Source organism: Podarcis melisellensis (genome assembly GCF_964234715.1).
Source record: "Podarcis melisellensis genome assembly, chromosome: 5".
Classification (NCBI taxonomy): Eukaryota; Metazoa; Chordata; class Lepidosauria; order Squamata; family Lacertidae; genus Podarcis; species Podarcis melisellensis.
Window position 1 is genome coordinate 1,720,790 of NC_138537.1, and position 16,625 is coordinate 1,737,414.

General features: G+C 47.3%; 1 protein-coding gene across 4 annotated transcripts in view; it reads right to left on the bottom strand.

The window, feature by feature from the left end:
* The window catches only part of IL1RAP (interleukin 1 receptor accessory protein), a 95,432-nt gene extending 79,655 nt beyond the window's left edge, over positions 1–15,777 (bottom strand). For 3 of the 4 annotated variants that reach the window (XM_081910995.1, XM_081910993.1, XM_081910996.1), the window contains exons 1-2: positions 15,692–15,777; positions 13,500–13,638 (exon numbers count right to left, since the gene is read on the bottom strand). The gene's annotated coding sequence lies outside the window, so the exon portion shown is untranslated. Of the gene's footprint in view, positions 1–13,499; positions 13,639–15,306; positions 15,582–15,691 lie in introns of those variants that run through there. The other variant, XM_081910994.1, reaches the window with a different exon arrangement.
* Between the last annotated feature and the right edge of the window lie 848 nt (positions 15,778–16,625).

Here is a 16,625-nt window from a genome sequence, read left to right on the forward strand (position 1 = left end):
GGCACGAACCGTTGCAATGTCAATGTGATCTTAAACTCTGCAATTTAAGCAAGTGTCTTGCAGAGTGGAGAGCTCCTTTGTCCCCCTTGATGGAGAGGGTTGAAATCCCAGCTTGTTTTAAGGTAATTGATTTAGCAGCTACCGTACGACAAGCAACCTCCGCTGCCAGCTGAAGAGGTGGAAAAAGCCTTGGCACGAGACATACAGAAAATGCAGTTTATTGCTGTGCAGAAAATAGATACACTTGTGTTCAACCCCTGCTCTGTTTCTCTGTAGAAGACAACATGGAGAAGGACTGCACTCCAAAATATTAAGTCAGCTATGACTGGTCTTTGCACATAGCTGTCAACTTACAGATTTGAAAATAAGGGATCAGCAGCCAAAATAAGGGATTTTCCCAGCACAGGTATGTTCAGCTTCTGAGCCCCTCCGAGCCAAAGGTAGAAAGCCCAGCCAGCAGCCAAACGAAGCCTCAAGCGGTGGTTCCCACAGAGCAGCAACCCAGCAAAGGGGATGCAGCAAGGAAAACCACCGTCACCTCTCCGCTGGGAAGCGCTGAGCAAAGGCGAGTCCCCAGGCAACGTGGCCGATTTGATCGGCACAAGGCATGCAAGCTCCACCCCCCAGTCGTTCTTAGGCTCCTTATTGGGTGAGCAATGCAGCCAAGCAACACAGCTGGAGGGAGAGGAGCTGCTTCCTTTGAAGCCCGGAAAATTTAAGGGACATCATCAATAAGGGACAGCAGAGGGACACAGCTCTGGGATAAGGGACTTTCCTGCCAAATAAGGGACAGTTGACAGCTATGTCTTTGCAGCGATTCTTCACACACACACACACACACACACACACACACTTTCATTGGATTTGTAACTGATCAAACCCAGTTTAAAAACTGCAGGAAGTGTCTTAATCAAAGTCCAGGACTTCAGGGCCCCTGTGTGAGTCACAAGACAATCGTGCAAAATAATATTGCGGCCACGAGAGTGGATGGGATTCATTTCCTACCTTTCAGAAACACAATGCTCTGTCTGATAATAGTCTCTCTAAGAATGCCATTCTAAATGGAAATACAGTGGGAAATTGATGAGACCCAGAGTATAGCTTGCTGCATCATTGGTCCTTTACAGAAAGCCTTGACAACCCCAGCCCTAAACAGTAACTTTTTACATGAGTAAAACCAAAGAAAACTGGGTCTGTGCACATCGCTCTCGGTTCAACAGAAACTCAAAGGTTACTGCTGGGTGCAAATTTCAACAGGATTTACTCCCCCCATTCCCACTGTATGTAACATAAACCTCCTTGCAATTTGCATGGAGCTGTTTTCAAGTTTAATGTTCAGCTGTAAGGTTCCTCCTGAACTGGATCTTACCAGTTTTTCCAGTCCAGCCCCACTGATAATGTGTTTTGCAGAAATTCCACATCACTTCCCAATTCAAGACCCAGGCTGTGGGAGCGCATATGTCTGCACATGGATCTGCTCTCTTGCTCACTCTTTGCATCTCCTCAGTAAAGTAACTAAGTGACGCCTAGTGATGGAGGCACATCATTGGGGGCGGGGGGTGGGGGTGGGCGCAGGAGTGTTCCAGGACCACAGGGAAACCATCAAACTCCCTTGCTGTTTTAGCTATGGTTGCCGGATTTTGCTTATGTAGTCTATTTAACATACAGAAATGTTGCTTTTTTGCATGTTATCATGTTTGCTGTTGAGCTGTTTTGCTGTGCAGTTATGAAATTGCTTTTGCAATGCTAGGTTCTGATGTGCACTCCTGCTTTTTTTAATGAAAAAATTATTAAAGATTTCTTAGTTTACAAAAATACGTGCATTGTCTCTTTTTTCAAGTTGTGTTTTCTACAGATCATCTGCATTTGTTGTGAAACATTAGTGTTACATTAGGAAGAAAAGGGGGAAAGGGGTGAAGGGGGGAATGGTGAGGGGTTGGGTGGGAAAACTTCTATTCTTCTACTTGGTGTATGTGTGGGGTTTTGTTTCAGCGTCACTTGTGTGGATTCTCTTACTATTCAATTGTTGAATTTCCTTGGAGGTGAGAGAGGTTGGGGTTGGTCTAGAGCAGTGTTTCCCAACCTTGTGCCTCCAGCTGTTTTTGGACTACAATTCCCATCATCCCTTGCCACTGGTCTTGCTAGTCAGGGATGATGGGAGTTGTAGTTCAAAAACAGCTGGAGGCACAAGGTTGGGAAACACTGGTCTAGAGGGTGGCTGGTTGTCTTTGGGTGGCTGTCGGCAGATTCTTGTTGTCGCCTTGTTGGGCTGTGTATGTGATAAAGGGGAACCACACCAGGGTGAAGGCGTCTTCTTCTATTTGTCCCTGCGTCAGTTTCATTTATTGGTTAGTTTTTCTAATAAGGCCTGCTGCTTTCTTTGTTGTAAAAGGCTTTAATCCGGATTTTTGCATGTGTGGAAAAGGGGCCTTCAAATAAAAGGAAGGAAGGAAGGAAGGAAGGAAGGAAGGAAGGAAGGAAGGAAGGAAGGAAGGAAGCCTTGACAAAAACACTGGGAAAGCTCTCAGGTATTCTTCTTCCTCTTTGGCGATCACTCGTAGCTGAGTAAGATTGTCTTCCATAAACAGGGTTTTAACATGTATGCTTGTGAAACACAGACCACTTATAAAGGCCATCTCCTACTCCTCGAAAGAGTCCATCAATGGTGTCTCCGAAAAATTTTACACATCACTTGGGAAGACAGGCAAACAAATCTCAGTGTCCTGGAAGAAGCAAAGATCACCAGTGTAAAAGCAATGATTTTTCAACATCAACTTTGTTGGACTGGTCATGTTGTGTGGATGCCTGATGATTGTCTTCCAAAGCAACTACTCTATTCCGAACTTAAAAATGGAAAGCGTAATGCTGGCAGTCAACAAAAGAGGTTGAAAGACTATCTCAAGGCAAATCTTTAAAAATGTAGTATAAACACTGACAACTGGGAAACACTGGCCTGCGAGCGCTCCAGTTGGAGAACAGCCTTGACCAAAGGTGTCCTGGGCTTTGAAGACACTCAAACTCAGGACGCAAGGGAGAAACGTGCTAAGAGGAAGGCATGCTTGGCAGACCCTCACAGGGATCAACTCCCACCCAGAAACCAATGTCCCCACTATGGTCTGACCCTGTAGAAGAGAACTTCCTGTCTTCCTAGGCTGCAGGCAGGCAGCTTGAAATGCTCACCTACAATGAAACTTCTTCTCCTGGCTCAGCCTTCAAAGCAGCCTCCTCCTGCTGCCTGCCTGACCTCCCTGCCTACTTGCCATCTCCACAGGCTGGACGCAAAGCCGCAGCAAGACACAGGAGGGACAGTAGAGGACAGTCAAGTGGAAGAGGCATGAGCTCATATCTTGGATTCGGTTTGGGACACCGGGGCCAAAACAGACCGGCTGCACAAATCAGAGAATGGTGCGCAGGGGCCGTTCTCCCCAGGAAACAGGTGGCAGAACCTGTACCTGGACACAAAGAGAGCCAAAAATACGCTTTGTACAAATGGGCACCCCACCGGTCTGGAAGACCACCGCCGGCCATCGCTTCTGGTCTGGCAAGTGCTCAGCAACCCCCCTGTTTTTCAGTCTCAGGTAATCAACCAAACCGGCGGGGTTAAGAAGCTCTAACTGGCTCTCAAATGTGGCCCAAAGGGGCTGCGTTTGGGGTAGTGGCCTAAAGTGACCTGTTGGAAGGTGACCGTCCAAGGACCGACACTCACAAACTGGAGTTTGCAACAGTTTCTTTTCTGGGACAAGACTCGATAATAAGCCAACTCTCCCTGGGCTCTCAAAGATACGGCACTATAAATGGGTGCGACGAGGACCTGCAGATTGCCTTTTGCAAGGATGATAAATAATAACAGCACTGAGCCTTCGCAGGAAGACCTGGTGCAGGAGCTGAATGGCACTTCCAGGTGCAAGTCAGCTTAACAGTAGCAGGTCTGAGATTTAAAAACAGCAACAACAAGAAGGAATTAAGGTAAGAAAGAGAAGGTCATGGAAAGCAAGGTCTGAAATCTCAGGTCAAAACAAAACAGAACTTTCGCAGGAAGGAAGAATATTTGAAGAAAGAAGACATTGAAAGGGAGGAGCAGGAGAAAGAATGAAGTATTCCCCCCTTCATTAACTGTAGCACTCCACTGAATTTATAGCCTCTTCCATGCCTCAATACCTATCATCCCAAAGAAGTTATGCTCCAAAACTCTAACCGTATTTCTCTCCGCAAGTTGTAATTCATCAGTTGTCTCGGGGTTCCAGTAAACGTAGCTGGGAGATAGAGGGGAAATGAAAGAGTCCTGTTCAGAGAGGCGTCTGTTGCCACCAGTTAACATCAAAACATCTCTGCTCGGCATAATAATTGTGCACATAAGGGTTGCTTCAGAGTCAGGGATGCTCAGTGCAACAACAGCAGCAAGAATACTCATCGCGAAGTATTGGAAGACACAAGATTTACCCACCCGGGAAGAATGGCAGGTGAAATTGATAGAACATATGGAATTGGCAGGAATGACTGGCAGAATCCGAGACCAGGGAGAAGAGTTGGTGGAAGAAGATTGGAAGAAATTTAAAGACTATCTGAAGAAACAATGTAAAATTAATGAATGTTAAAATGATGTTGGATTGAAATGAAGTGGCTTTAGCAATAAGGTTAAAAAGAATATGTAAAAATGGATTGATAATCAGATGAAAATATAAAGCTATAATATGTTAAGACACAGAATTAAGATAAAAACAAAGAGGGGAAGGATTTGCTGAATTAACTATGTGAACTGGAATACAAAAAAGGGAGGTGTGAGGAGGTCAGGGAAATAAGTAAATGAAATATAAGATATGAAAAGACTGATTTGTTTTTAATTTTTTTTTTATTTTCCCTGTATTTTGTATTTTTCCTATGTATTTTTGTATCTTTTTTATTTTTATTTTTTTCCTTCTTTTTATTCTGTAACTTTTTTTTAATTGTAAAACTTTAATAAATATCTTTTTTAAAAAAAAAAGAGTCAGGGATGCTCAGGCACACGTGAAGTTTTGGGCTGCAGAAAAATGCAGAAAAAACAACAACAACCCTGCCCAAAAATAAACCTCCACTTCTCCCCAAACAAATCAGAATGTGTGCAAGAGGCAGCAATGTTCAAACGTACAGTGGTACCTCGGGTTACAGACGCTTCAGATTACAGATGCTTCAGGTTACAGACTCCGCTAACCCAGAAATAGTACCTGAGGTTAAGAACTTTGCTTCAGGGTGAGAACAGAAATGGTGCGGCGGTGGCAGTGGGAGGCCCCATTAGCTAAAGTGGTACCTCAGGTTAAGAACAGTTTCAGGTTAAGAACAGACCTCCGGAACGAATTAAGTTCTTAACCCGAGGTACCAATGTACTTGTTTAAGTAGTTTGCAATGGGATCAACCATTCCAAGATGAAAGTATCGGGATTGTTTTTATTATTATATTATGCAATCTTTACATTCGCTTTTTTCAAACTGCAACATAAGGAAAAATGTGACTATTTAAACTTCCCCATCCATATATCTGTATCTGTACATAAAATTCACATATCCACATTAAGCAACAGACACACAAGCCAGGTAAGACAAAAGTGGGGAGGGAGACCCCATAAGAACGTAAGAAGAACCTGCTATGTCAGACCCAGGGGGGCACCACATAATCCAGAATACTGTTCTCGCAGTAGCCAAACAGATGCTGTTATGGGAATTCCACAAGGGCCCTCTCCCCTCCTGGGGTTTCCAGAAACTGGTGTTCAGGACCATGGCCAGTTGGAGGCAGAGCCAAGCCATCCTGACTAGGAGCCACTGATGACCCTCTCCTCCACTTATTTGTCCTCTTTTAAAGCCCTCTGAAGTTGTTGGCCACCACTGACTCCTGTGGCAGGGAGTTCCATAGTTTAACTCTGCGCTGCGAGAAGAAGTTTGCTTCCTAGCATATGGAAATGAAAAATAAATCTAGGTGAAGGTAAAGGTACCCTGGACGGGTAAGCCCAGTTAAAGGCAACTATGGAGTTGTGGCGCTCATCTTGCTTTCAGGCCAAGGGAGCCAGAGTTTGTCCACAGACAGCTTTCTAGGTCATGTGGCCAGCAGGACTAAACTGCTTCTTCTTCTTTTCTTTTCTTTTTCAGTGTTTAAGGAATTTTTATGTTTCTTTGCTCAGCTATCAATTCCTACTGCTAACTACAGCAGTAGCGATATTTTGAGCGTTTCCCACAGTAAATTACAAAATTAAAGAAAGGAATGCTTTAAACTTTTGTACTGTGCTGAAAATTCTTTTCCTGGGTTTATAAAACATCCATTTGTTTGTTTGTTTTACTTTTGCTTTTTTGTTTTTTAAATCAATAGGTAATCTAGGTAATTTCGCTTCACCAAAGAAAAATATCTAAACATTGAAAAACTACTAAATATTGAGAAAAAACATTGCAAAATATAAAATAAATTTTAAAAATAAAGGAAACTTTGAAGTTTATGTACACAACAAATGCCAGGACTAGGACTAAACTGCTTCTGGTGCAACAGAACACCGTGATGGAAGTCAGAGCATACAGAAACACCTTTTACATTCCTGCCACAGCAGTACCTACTTATCTACTTGAACTGGTGTGCTTTAAAACTGCTAGGTTGGCAGGAGCTGGGACAGAGCAACGGGAGCTCATCCCGTCGTGGGGATTCAAACCGCCAAGCCCAAGAGGCTCTGTGGTTTAGACTTTTGAATGATTCTGTGTCCATTGTGGCAGCCTTTGTTGCAATAAAACTGACTGACCCTTTCTGTTGTTTAGACCACAGAGCCACCCTAATACAACCTGAACCCAACATAGAGGCAGAGATACTGCCAGGTCTGCTCAGAATGCAGCCCGGAATTTGCAGCTCATGAATTTGTACACCTACCGGTCCAATAGTAACAAACTCATCCTCTTGAGAGTTATTTTTTATGTGCATTGTGGATGAGTTCATTTCTCCCCCTCTGCTCTCTTTCAAAGAAGCAGGTATATTGCTTAGTAACGACAGTGTTTCTGAATGGGCTGCTTTTGTCAGGCTGGATTTATGCTCAATGAGAGCCCGGAGCTGCCTCTTCTCTCGTACACAATCGCTTGTTCCAGTTGCCTCTCCACTGCCTGACCCACTCTAAATTTAGAATGAATGGTTCTGAAGGATGGGACTCGCCTTTCGCCTAAACTGTGCCAGAGCCTTGTCTTCCTGCCTCCTCCACTTGGATGGCCCTCAGCCAGCGAATATCTCCCAGTGCTTTGTTTTTCCCTGCATAAAACCTGCCGCTTCATTCATTCTTTAGTAACAATGAATGGATGCCGAAAGCAAACAGAGGAATGGATGCCGACTGCAAAGAAATATCAGGCAAGCACAGCAGTTCTTCTGAAGCTTTTAGCTGTGTATACAGTCATACCTTGGTTTACAGACGCTTCAGGTTGCGCGTTTTCGGGTTACGGACATGCTGAAACACGAAAGTACCGGAACCAGTTACTTCCGGGTTTCGGCGCTTGCGCATGCGCAGAAACGCTAAATTGTGCTTTGCGCATGCGCAGAAGTGCAGAATCACGGCGCTGGGGGGTTGCAAACGTGCCTCCTGCACAAATAATAATAATATAATAATAATTTATTATTTATACCCCACCCATCTGGCTGAGTTTCCCCAGCCACTCTGGGCGGCTTCCAATCAAGTGTTAAAAACAATACAGCATTAAATATTAAAAACTTCCCTAAACAGGGCTGCCTTCAGATATCTTTTAAAGAGAAGATAGCTGCTTATTTCCTTGACATCTGATGGGAGGGAGTTCCACAGGGCAGGCACCACTACCGAGAAGGCCCTCTGTCTGGTTCCCTGTAACCTCACTTCTCACAATGAGGGAACCGCCAGAAGGCCCTCGGAGCTGGATCTCAGTGTCCGGGCTGAACGATGGGGGTGGAGACGCTCCTTCAGGGATACTGGACTGAGGCCGTTTAGGGCTTTAAAGGTCAGCACCAACACTTTGAATTGTGCTCGGAAACGTACTGGGAGCCAATGAAGATCTTTCAAGACCGGTGTTATGTGGTCTCGGCAGCCGCTCCCAGTCACCAGTCTAGCTGCCGCATTCTGGATTAATTGCAGTTTCCGGGTCACCTTCAAAGGTAGCCCCACGTAGAGCGCATTGCAGTAGTCCAAGCAGGAGATAACTAGAGCATGCACGTTTGCAACCCGAGCGTCCACTGTACTAACATAAGAACATAAGGTGAACCCTGACGGATCGGGTCAGTGGCCTCTCTGGTCTAGCATCCTGTTCTCACAGTGGCCAGCCGGACGCCCATTACGGGAAACTCACAAGCAGGATCTGTGCACAAGAGCCATCGATAGCCCTCTTGTCCTTTGTGAATGTGTCTTTTATTATTACTATTTATTTATTTAATTAATTAATTTCTATACCGCCCTACACCCGAAAGTCTCAGGATGGTTCCTATAAAATATCAAACACATAAAATCAAAAGAAAAACCAACAACCCAATAAAAAAGACCCCAAAGAGTCAGCATTCTTTAAAAAGGGTATATAGGATGTAGATCAAGACAAGGGTTAAGGCCTGGTTGAAAAGGAACGTTTTTGCCTGACGCCTAAAGGTGTACAATGAAGGCACCAGGCAAACTTCCCTGGGGAGAGCATTCCACAGACGGGGAGCCACTGCAGAGAAGGCCCCGCTCTCGTGTTACCACCCTCTGGACTTCTCAAGGAGGAGACACACGAAGGAGGCCTCAGAAGATGATCTCAGGGTGCGGGGAGGTTCATATGGAAAGAGGCAGCCTTAGAGGTATTGCAGTCCTGAGCCGTTTAAGGCTTTATAGGTCAAAACCAGCACTTTGAATTGGGCCCGGAAACTAATTGGGAGCCAGTGCAGTTGGACCAGGATAGGTGCAATATGCTCAGACTGTCTTGGTCTGGTGAGCAGCCTGGCTGCTGAATTCTGCACCAGCTGAAGTTTCCGAACGGTCTACAAAGGCAGCCCTACGTATAACGCATTGCAGTAATCTTAAAGCCTTCTGGTTTGTTCCGCAGGGAGTTCTACAGTTTGGCTACACACTGCATGAAGGACTTTCCATTTATCTTTCCTGAATCTTCCAGGATTCAGTTTCACTGCATTTCCCCCAGTTCTTGTTTATGCCATGCATAAACTTACAGACTTCCACAATGTCTGTTTCTTTTAAAGAATTTATACACTGCTCTACTGATTTTAAAAAAAACACCTCAAAGCGGTTTACAAAGAGAACAATATAATTATCAGCAAAAAACCTTTAAAACTGTTTAAATCATTCAAAATAGAACTTGACTAATAAACCAAAAACTGAATTAAAACGTACATCCACATTCTACATGCCTAGGCTTAAGACTGTAGGTCAAGCACTCTCCAGATTGCTAACTACAAATTCTTCAGAGGGTCTTATTCCAGCCCCCTTTGCCTCAGTCCCCCAACTTGAAATGAGGAGGATAACATTGGCCCACTTCACAGGGTAGTTGTAAAGGCTAATGAGATTATATATAACCCAAGAGAAAAAGGATATTGGGGCACATTAAAGACAAATGAATTTATTTCGATAGTTCACTTTTCTAGGGCAGAGTCCTCTTCATCACATGGATCAAGCGGGAGACAGTACAGTCATACCTCGGGTTAAATATGCTTCAGGTTGAGTGTTTTCAAGTTGCGCTCCACGGCGACCTGGAAGTAACGGAACAGGTTACTTTCGGGTTTCGTGACTCGCGCATGCGCGGACGCTCAAAATGACGTCATGCGCATGCGCAGAAGCGGCGAATCACGACCCACGAAGACGCAGGTTGCGTTCTACTCAGGATGTGAACGGGGCTCTGGAACAGACCCCGTTCACATCCAGAGGTACCACTGTACTGAGAAGACAGTAAATATATACTGTACTTTTCCGTGTATAACACACTCCTCTTTTGGGGGACTCAAATTTAAGAAAATGGGGGGAGATGGCACAGAGTTGTTGAGCATCACTAAATTCACCTTTTGGCTGTCCCCTTGTCAGAAGAAGCTGCCAATCGCATGCCCAATTGCTGCAGCGTCAGCTAATCAACACCACCCATTGACGTAGCAACCAATAACATGCACAATGGCCGCCTACAGCCATGGCAGCAACCAATCAAACGCCTGCCCTAGGCACTACCAATGTATAAGATGGCCCCCATTTTTAGCACGACTTTTTAAACGGGGAAAAAAACTAGCCTTATGCACTGAAAAATCTCACATGCAAAGTGCAAAGGAGCTGCAAGGGAGAGCCACGTCCCATTGGCAGAGCTAATGCAAGACCCAGCCAAGTCCACGCAAATCAAATCTGCTAGTAACACATTGGGAGAGTAAGTTGGAATCCACTAAGAAGCCACAAGGTGCAATTTCTGGCTGCTTTCACCCCAAACCAACCACCATCACTTTGGAATCTGGGGAGCTGTGCGCAGAGCACTTCAAGCACACAAGCAGCACGGCAGAAATGTCAAAAATGCACAGCACTATTATTAAGTCGTGCAAAGGTACGCAGCCACAGCAAGACCTGCTCCCTCTCACATTGCAAGGGGCACATGACTCTCCTGTTGCAAAAGCGTCACCGGCTACCTGTTTCCGGGCACAATTTGAAGCGCTGGCTATTTATTTCATTCATTTGTTTCAAAGAAACAATACATCTCAAAGCAGTTTACAAAAGGACAGAACAATGAAACCAAGAAAAAAAAATACATATCATACTTTAAAACATACACATGTTAAAAAGGTAAACAAATTAAAATTACCTCCACTTTCTAAGCCTTTGGGTAGGCTTGTCTAAACAAGAATGTTTTTAGCAGGTGCCAAAAAGAGTACAGAGAAGGCACCCGCTTGATATTAATAGGCAGGGAGTTCCAGAGAATAGGCAGGGGCTGCCAGACTAAAAGAACAAGTTCCTTACAGATGTGGAATGGGTATTATGTGGCAGCTGTGGCAGTGCTAATTCCATGCACCCAAGCCGTGCGGTGGACGCATGTGGGATGTTGACTTTATACCCCAACAGCAACACCTTGAACTCGGCCTGGTAGCAATTCGGAAACCAGCGCAGGACTCTGAGCGCAGGTATCATTTGCTGACAAGGCCTCCCCTCCTGTCAGCAATCGGGCTGCAGCATTCTGCACTAACTGCAAGCTCTGGATCAAGCACAAGGGAAGCTCCACACAGAGCACATTGCAGTAGTCCAGTATTTTATCCGTGTTGCTTTAATTTGTGGGAGCTGCCTTGAGTTCCAGTCGGTGGTAAAGGCAGTATATAAATTAATAATAATAATAATAATAATAATAATAATAATAATAATAATTTGTTATTTATACCCTGCCCATCTGGCTGGGCTTCCCCAGCCACTCTGGGCGGCTTCCAACAAAATATTAAAATATAGTAATGCATCAAACATTAAAAACTTCCCCCTTAATTATGCATATATATATATTTATTTATTTTAATGTGTGACATTTTAGTGTATTTTTGGTCTCTGTGGAAGCCACCCAGAGTGGCTGGGGAAACTCAGCCAGATGGGCGGGGTACAAATAATAAATTATTATTATTATTATTATTATTATTATTATTATTATTATTATTATTATTACAGGGCTGCCTTCAGATGTCTTCTGAAAGTGTGGTAGTTGTTTTTCTCTTTGACATCTGGTGGGAGGGCGTTCCACAGGGTGGGTGCCACTACTGAGAAGGCCCTCTGCTGGGTTTTCTGTAACTTGGCTTCTCACAGTGAGGGAACTGCCAGAAGGCCCTCAGAGCTGGACCTCAGTGTCCGGGCTGAACAATGGGACTGGAGACGCTCCTTCAGGTATACAGGACCGAGGCCGTTTAGGGCTTTCAAGGTCAGCACCAACACTTTGAATTGTGCTCAGAAACGTACTGGGAGCCAATGTAGGTCTTTCAAGACCGGTGTTATATGGTCTCGGCGGCCGCTCCCAGTCACCAGTCTAGCTGCTGCGTTCTGGATTAGTTGTAGTTTCTGGGTCACCTTCAAAGGTAGCCCCACGTAGAGCGCGTTGCAGTAGTCCAAGCGGGAGATAACCAGAGCATGCACCACTCTGGCGAGACAGTCTGCGGGCAGGGAGGGTCTCATCCTGCATACCAGATGGAGCTGGTAGACAGCTGCCCTGGATGGAATTGACCTGCGCCTCCATGGACAGCTGTGAGTTCAGAATGATTCCCAGGCTGTGCACCTGGTCCTTCAGGGGCACAGTTGCCCCATTCAGGACCAGAGAGCCCTCCACACAATACTTGAGTCACATTCAGCAATGCCTAAACTCACCCTGAAAAGCCATAGATATCCGATGCAGTGAAGATGATGTCCCTTCCTTGTGCCACACAGACACACACCCAATTGTCTGAGTTACTCGGCTACTGAAGCTCACGAGGCTAATTTTTAAAAGAAGTGAGCTTCCGGGTTTTTGGAAGGGAAATGACTTTGTTTCTGATTAGAGGGCTGATTAGGTTGGGAGATAGCAATCTATCTCCTTATCACATTCACTCCTCTTCGAAACATCAAGTTCTGCTTGCTCCTAACCAAGCATCATTTAACGTGTCTGAAATTGCTAGGTGCAAAAAATCAAAAGTCGGAACTGGCCTTGCCTGCAAGATATACAAATGAAGGTCAATCAGGAAAGGTGGGAGAGGAAATGTATGTAGGAAGCGGGGTGGAGGAGAGAGGGTCTGATTCTAGGGGACAAGACATTATTTATTATTATGCATTAAATTTCTATCCTACCGTTCCTACCAAATGAACCCAGGACAACAAACATCAAACGATACCAAGTTTAAAACAACCCAGTGGTAAGGAGCCTGTGTTTGCTCAGAAGGAAAGTGCAAATTAATCCCAATGAAGTCAGAAGCGACTCTACTCCTGATCAGTTCTTATGTTCACTGCTGATCTCAAGCCGCTACCCTACAGGTACTTGGAAAGCTCTCCACAGGCAGCTGGAAAAACGTGTGTGTTTGTTTGTTTTCAAAACTTAGGAATCACCTTTGCAATGAACAAGGTACTCAAGGCAATCTGCGCGAGGATTGACGAGACAGTAAAAACATTGCCAGAAAAGACAAAAAACCACAGAACCTAAAAGATCTACGCCAAGGCAAAACACACGGTGCAAAGACAGGCAAAAGTGGCTGGTTCTTTAGAATGCTAAAGGCTGCGGGGAGGAGGGTTTTTATTTGCCCCCCCTTTTACTCCCAAGCCAGACAGCTAAATTCAAGAGATGATGATGAGAGCTGTGGTCCAGTAACACCTGGAGGACCACATGCCCCTCATCCTTGCAGAGTTTGCCATTTTGGTACTCAGAAGCTGTCGGGAGTCCAGCGGCTGGTGGCACAAAGATACAGCTAAGAAAGGGGAGCTGGAATTAAGGTCCTCTGGGTCAAATATTTCTTGGGCAGCATCCTTAAGCAAGCCACTGCCCTCCTGCCCCCAGAGCACCTGCCCCCCAACCTGTATCAGGACAATAATCACACTGGCCAACCTTGCAGTTGAAGATCTTCGTGGTCACAAACACAAAACCCTCCAAAGGCTTGAAAGCATGATATAGATGCTCCTCCACAGAGAGGGGGTCATCTGCAGCCTCGCTGCTGTTTCTGAACAGGCCTCTTCCTGCTTCCACCCTGTAGCAAAGGCAAGCGACGGGCGTTAGTCTTCCCCATGTGGTACGATTCGGACGGCAAGAACATGCGCCTGCCTTCAAAAGTGGAAACTCTGGAACTCGCTCCCGCGGAAAGCAGTGATGGAAACTGCGCTGGAGGAAGGGAAACATATCCACAGAGAAGGAGGAGGAAGCTATCGATGTCTGCCAGCCCACAATGGTTCTGCTCTGCCACCATGGTAGGAGGGCAGCAGTGTTGCTGAGCCCCAGTCGCTGGAAAAACCAGAAGGGGAAAGTGGCTGCGGTGCTCAGATCCTGCTTGTCATGGGCATCTGGCTGAGAACAGGATGCTGGGCTAGAGGGGCCTCTCTGGCCTCATCCTGCAAGCACTTAGGTTCTGGCAAACATTGCACTGCCCCCAGGAAGCTGCTTGTCAGAATCACAGGCGAGATGACCCACAGGTGCAGGAAAGAAGAGCTGTGGTTAATTCACCCCTGGCCTCCTCGCTGGCCCAAGGGGGACCAATTCAGCCAGCTAGCCCTGGGGATTATCTAATTGATTTTTGAATTTTATTGTTATTCATGTTTTTATACTGTATTTTATGCTGCTTTTATAATTAAGTGTTTTAAATTTGTTGTTAGCTGCCCTGAGCCCGGTTTTTGAACAGGAAAGGGCGAGGTATAAATACTATTATTATTATTATTATTATTATTATTATTATTATTATTATTATTATTATTATCCCGCTAGGGTCCTACTTGGGGGGGGGGGGCAATCTGGATGTCCACTGTCAGACCAGGATGCTGGAGGAGCCAGGCCTTAATAAATAATAATAATATAATATAATGTATTTATACCCTGCCCATGTGGTATAAACTCCGGGCGGCCTCCAACAAAATATTAAAAATACAACAAAACATCAGACATGGAAAAACTTCCCTAAACAGGGCTGCCTTCAAATGTCTTCTAAAAGTCAGATAGCTGTTGATTTCCTTGACATCTGATGGGAGGGCTTGGCGCCACTACCGAGAAAGCCCTCTTTGATGGGACCCTGCAGCCTGACGTTCCTCTGGTTAACATTAATTCCCCTTCCTATCCTAGGCGATTTGGGAGAAGGGGGAGGGAGAGAAGGGAAGACTGGCAGCTGTCCAAGCAGCAGGGACCGTCCGAGCGCAGCTGCCGCCTCCGTCCTCCAATCCTCCGGGTGGCTGTTCCAGCGCGCGGCGCTCCAGCTCCGAGCCGCCGACCAGGAAGCACCGGAGGCGGGGAAGGCTCTCGGCAAGTTGGCGCAGGAGCCGGGCGCATCCTTCTGACTCCCCAAAGAGACAGAAAACCCAAAGCGCGATCGGATCCGGATCCCGATCTCGTAGGAGGGCGAGGAGGGGAAGGGGGTTAAAGTCTCCCCCGTGTTACCCTCTCCGGATCGGAGCCCCTGCGCTCGCAATCCGGTTTTCTTGGAAAAAATAAACGCGTTCCAAAGGGCGCAAGGACGGAACTGGAGCCTGGCGCGGTTTGGAGAGACGACAGCCCGGAAAGGTAGGACGGGACCCGAAGCAGCGCATCTCTCTCCCCGAACCGAACCAAAGAACCAGCACCCAGCCGTGCCTGGAAGCCTCCGGGCGCCGCGCAACAGAGAGCCCTTCCCGGGGATCGCTCGCCGTTGACACCGGCGTGGAAGCCACAAACCGACCTTTGCTACGCCTAGTTCAGTGATGCCTGCACGGGCCGGCAGCGGCTTTCCGGGATTCCAGGCAGGCAAGGCGCCTCTCTCCCCGCCCTTCCGGAGACACAACCGAGATTTGAACCCGGGACCTTGGAGGGCAGGCGCTTTGCCCCGGAGCTGCGACCCGGGGGGGCTCTGCCTCCCTCCCGTGTGAACCTGGGGGGCTACCCCGGATTAACTCCTCCGGGTCCGGGTCCCCTTCGCCTGCCCGAACTCCGCGTCGTCGAAAGGCAAGACCCGAAGCGCCCCGGCTTTGCCCCGCGCAGCGCAAGCGCCCCAGCCCGGAGCCTAGCAAGGGTTCCTCGGCCGAGCCGGCGTCCGCCCCCCTCGCGCCCTTCCCGGCCTCGCTCACCTCGCCCTCCGGGGGCGCCGTCGCGGCTGCCGTGCTGCCGACGGAGGAAGGCTCCCTCGGCCGGTCCGCCTTGCTTGCTCGCTCGCTCCGCGGCGGCGGCGCCTCCTTCGGCCCCCATTCGCCTCTCCGGCGCGCTGATTGGCGGTGACGTGGCGGTATGCAAAGCAGCGGGCGGCCGGAGGGGCCGAGCGGGGCGGAGCGGCGGCGCCGGGCCGGGGTGGCGCTCCAGGCGGCCGGGGAGGCGGAGGCCGGGGCGGCGCCTTCCTCCAGAGGCGGGAGGGGAAGGGGAGGTGCGCGGCACGGCCCGCCTTTGCCCCCGGAGGGCGCGAGCCGCCTCCCAGATGCGCCCAGCGCGGAAACTCTGATTGCGCGACGTGCTAAGTGCATTTCTTTTTTAAAAAATGCAAACTTTATTGCATTTAAAAAAAACAAAAAAACCAGTTACTAAGTACAAAGTAAAAGTAAAAAGTAGAGACATCACCTTGCCAACAAAGGTCCGTATAGTTAACGCCATGGTTTTCCTAGTAGTGATGTATGGAAGTGAGAGCTGGACCATAAAGAAGGCTGATCGCCGAAGAATTGATGCTTTTGAATTCTGGTGCTGGAGGAGACTCTTGAGAGTCCCATGGACTGCAAGAAGATCAAACCTCTCCATTCTGAAGGAAATCAGCTCTGAGTGCTCCCTGGAAGGACAGATCCTGAAACTGAGGCTCCAAGACTTTGGCCACCTCATGAAAAGAGAAGACTCCCTGGAAAAGACCCTGATGTTGGGAAAGATGGAGGGCCCAAGGAGAAGGGGACGGCAGAGGACGAGATGGTGGGACAGTGTTCTCGAAGCTGCCAGCATGAGCCTGACCAAACTGTGGGAGGCAGTGGAAGACAGGAGTGCCTGGCGTGCTCTGGTCCAGGGGGTCACAAAGAGGCGGACACAACT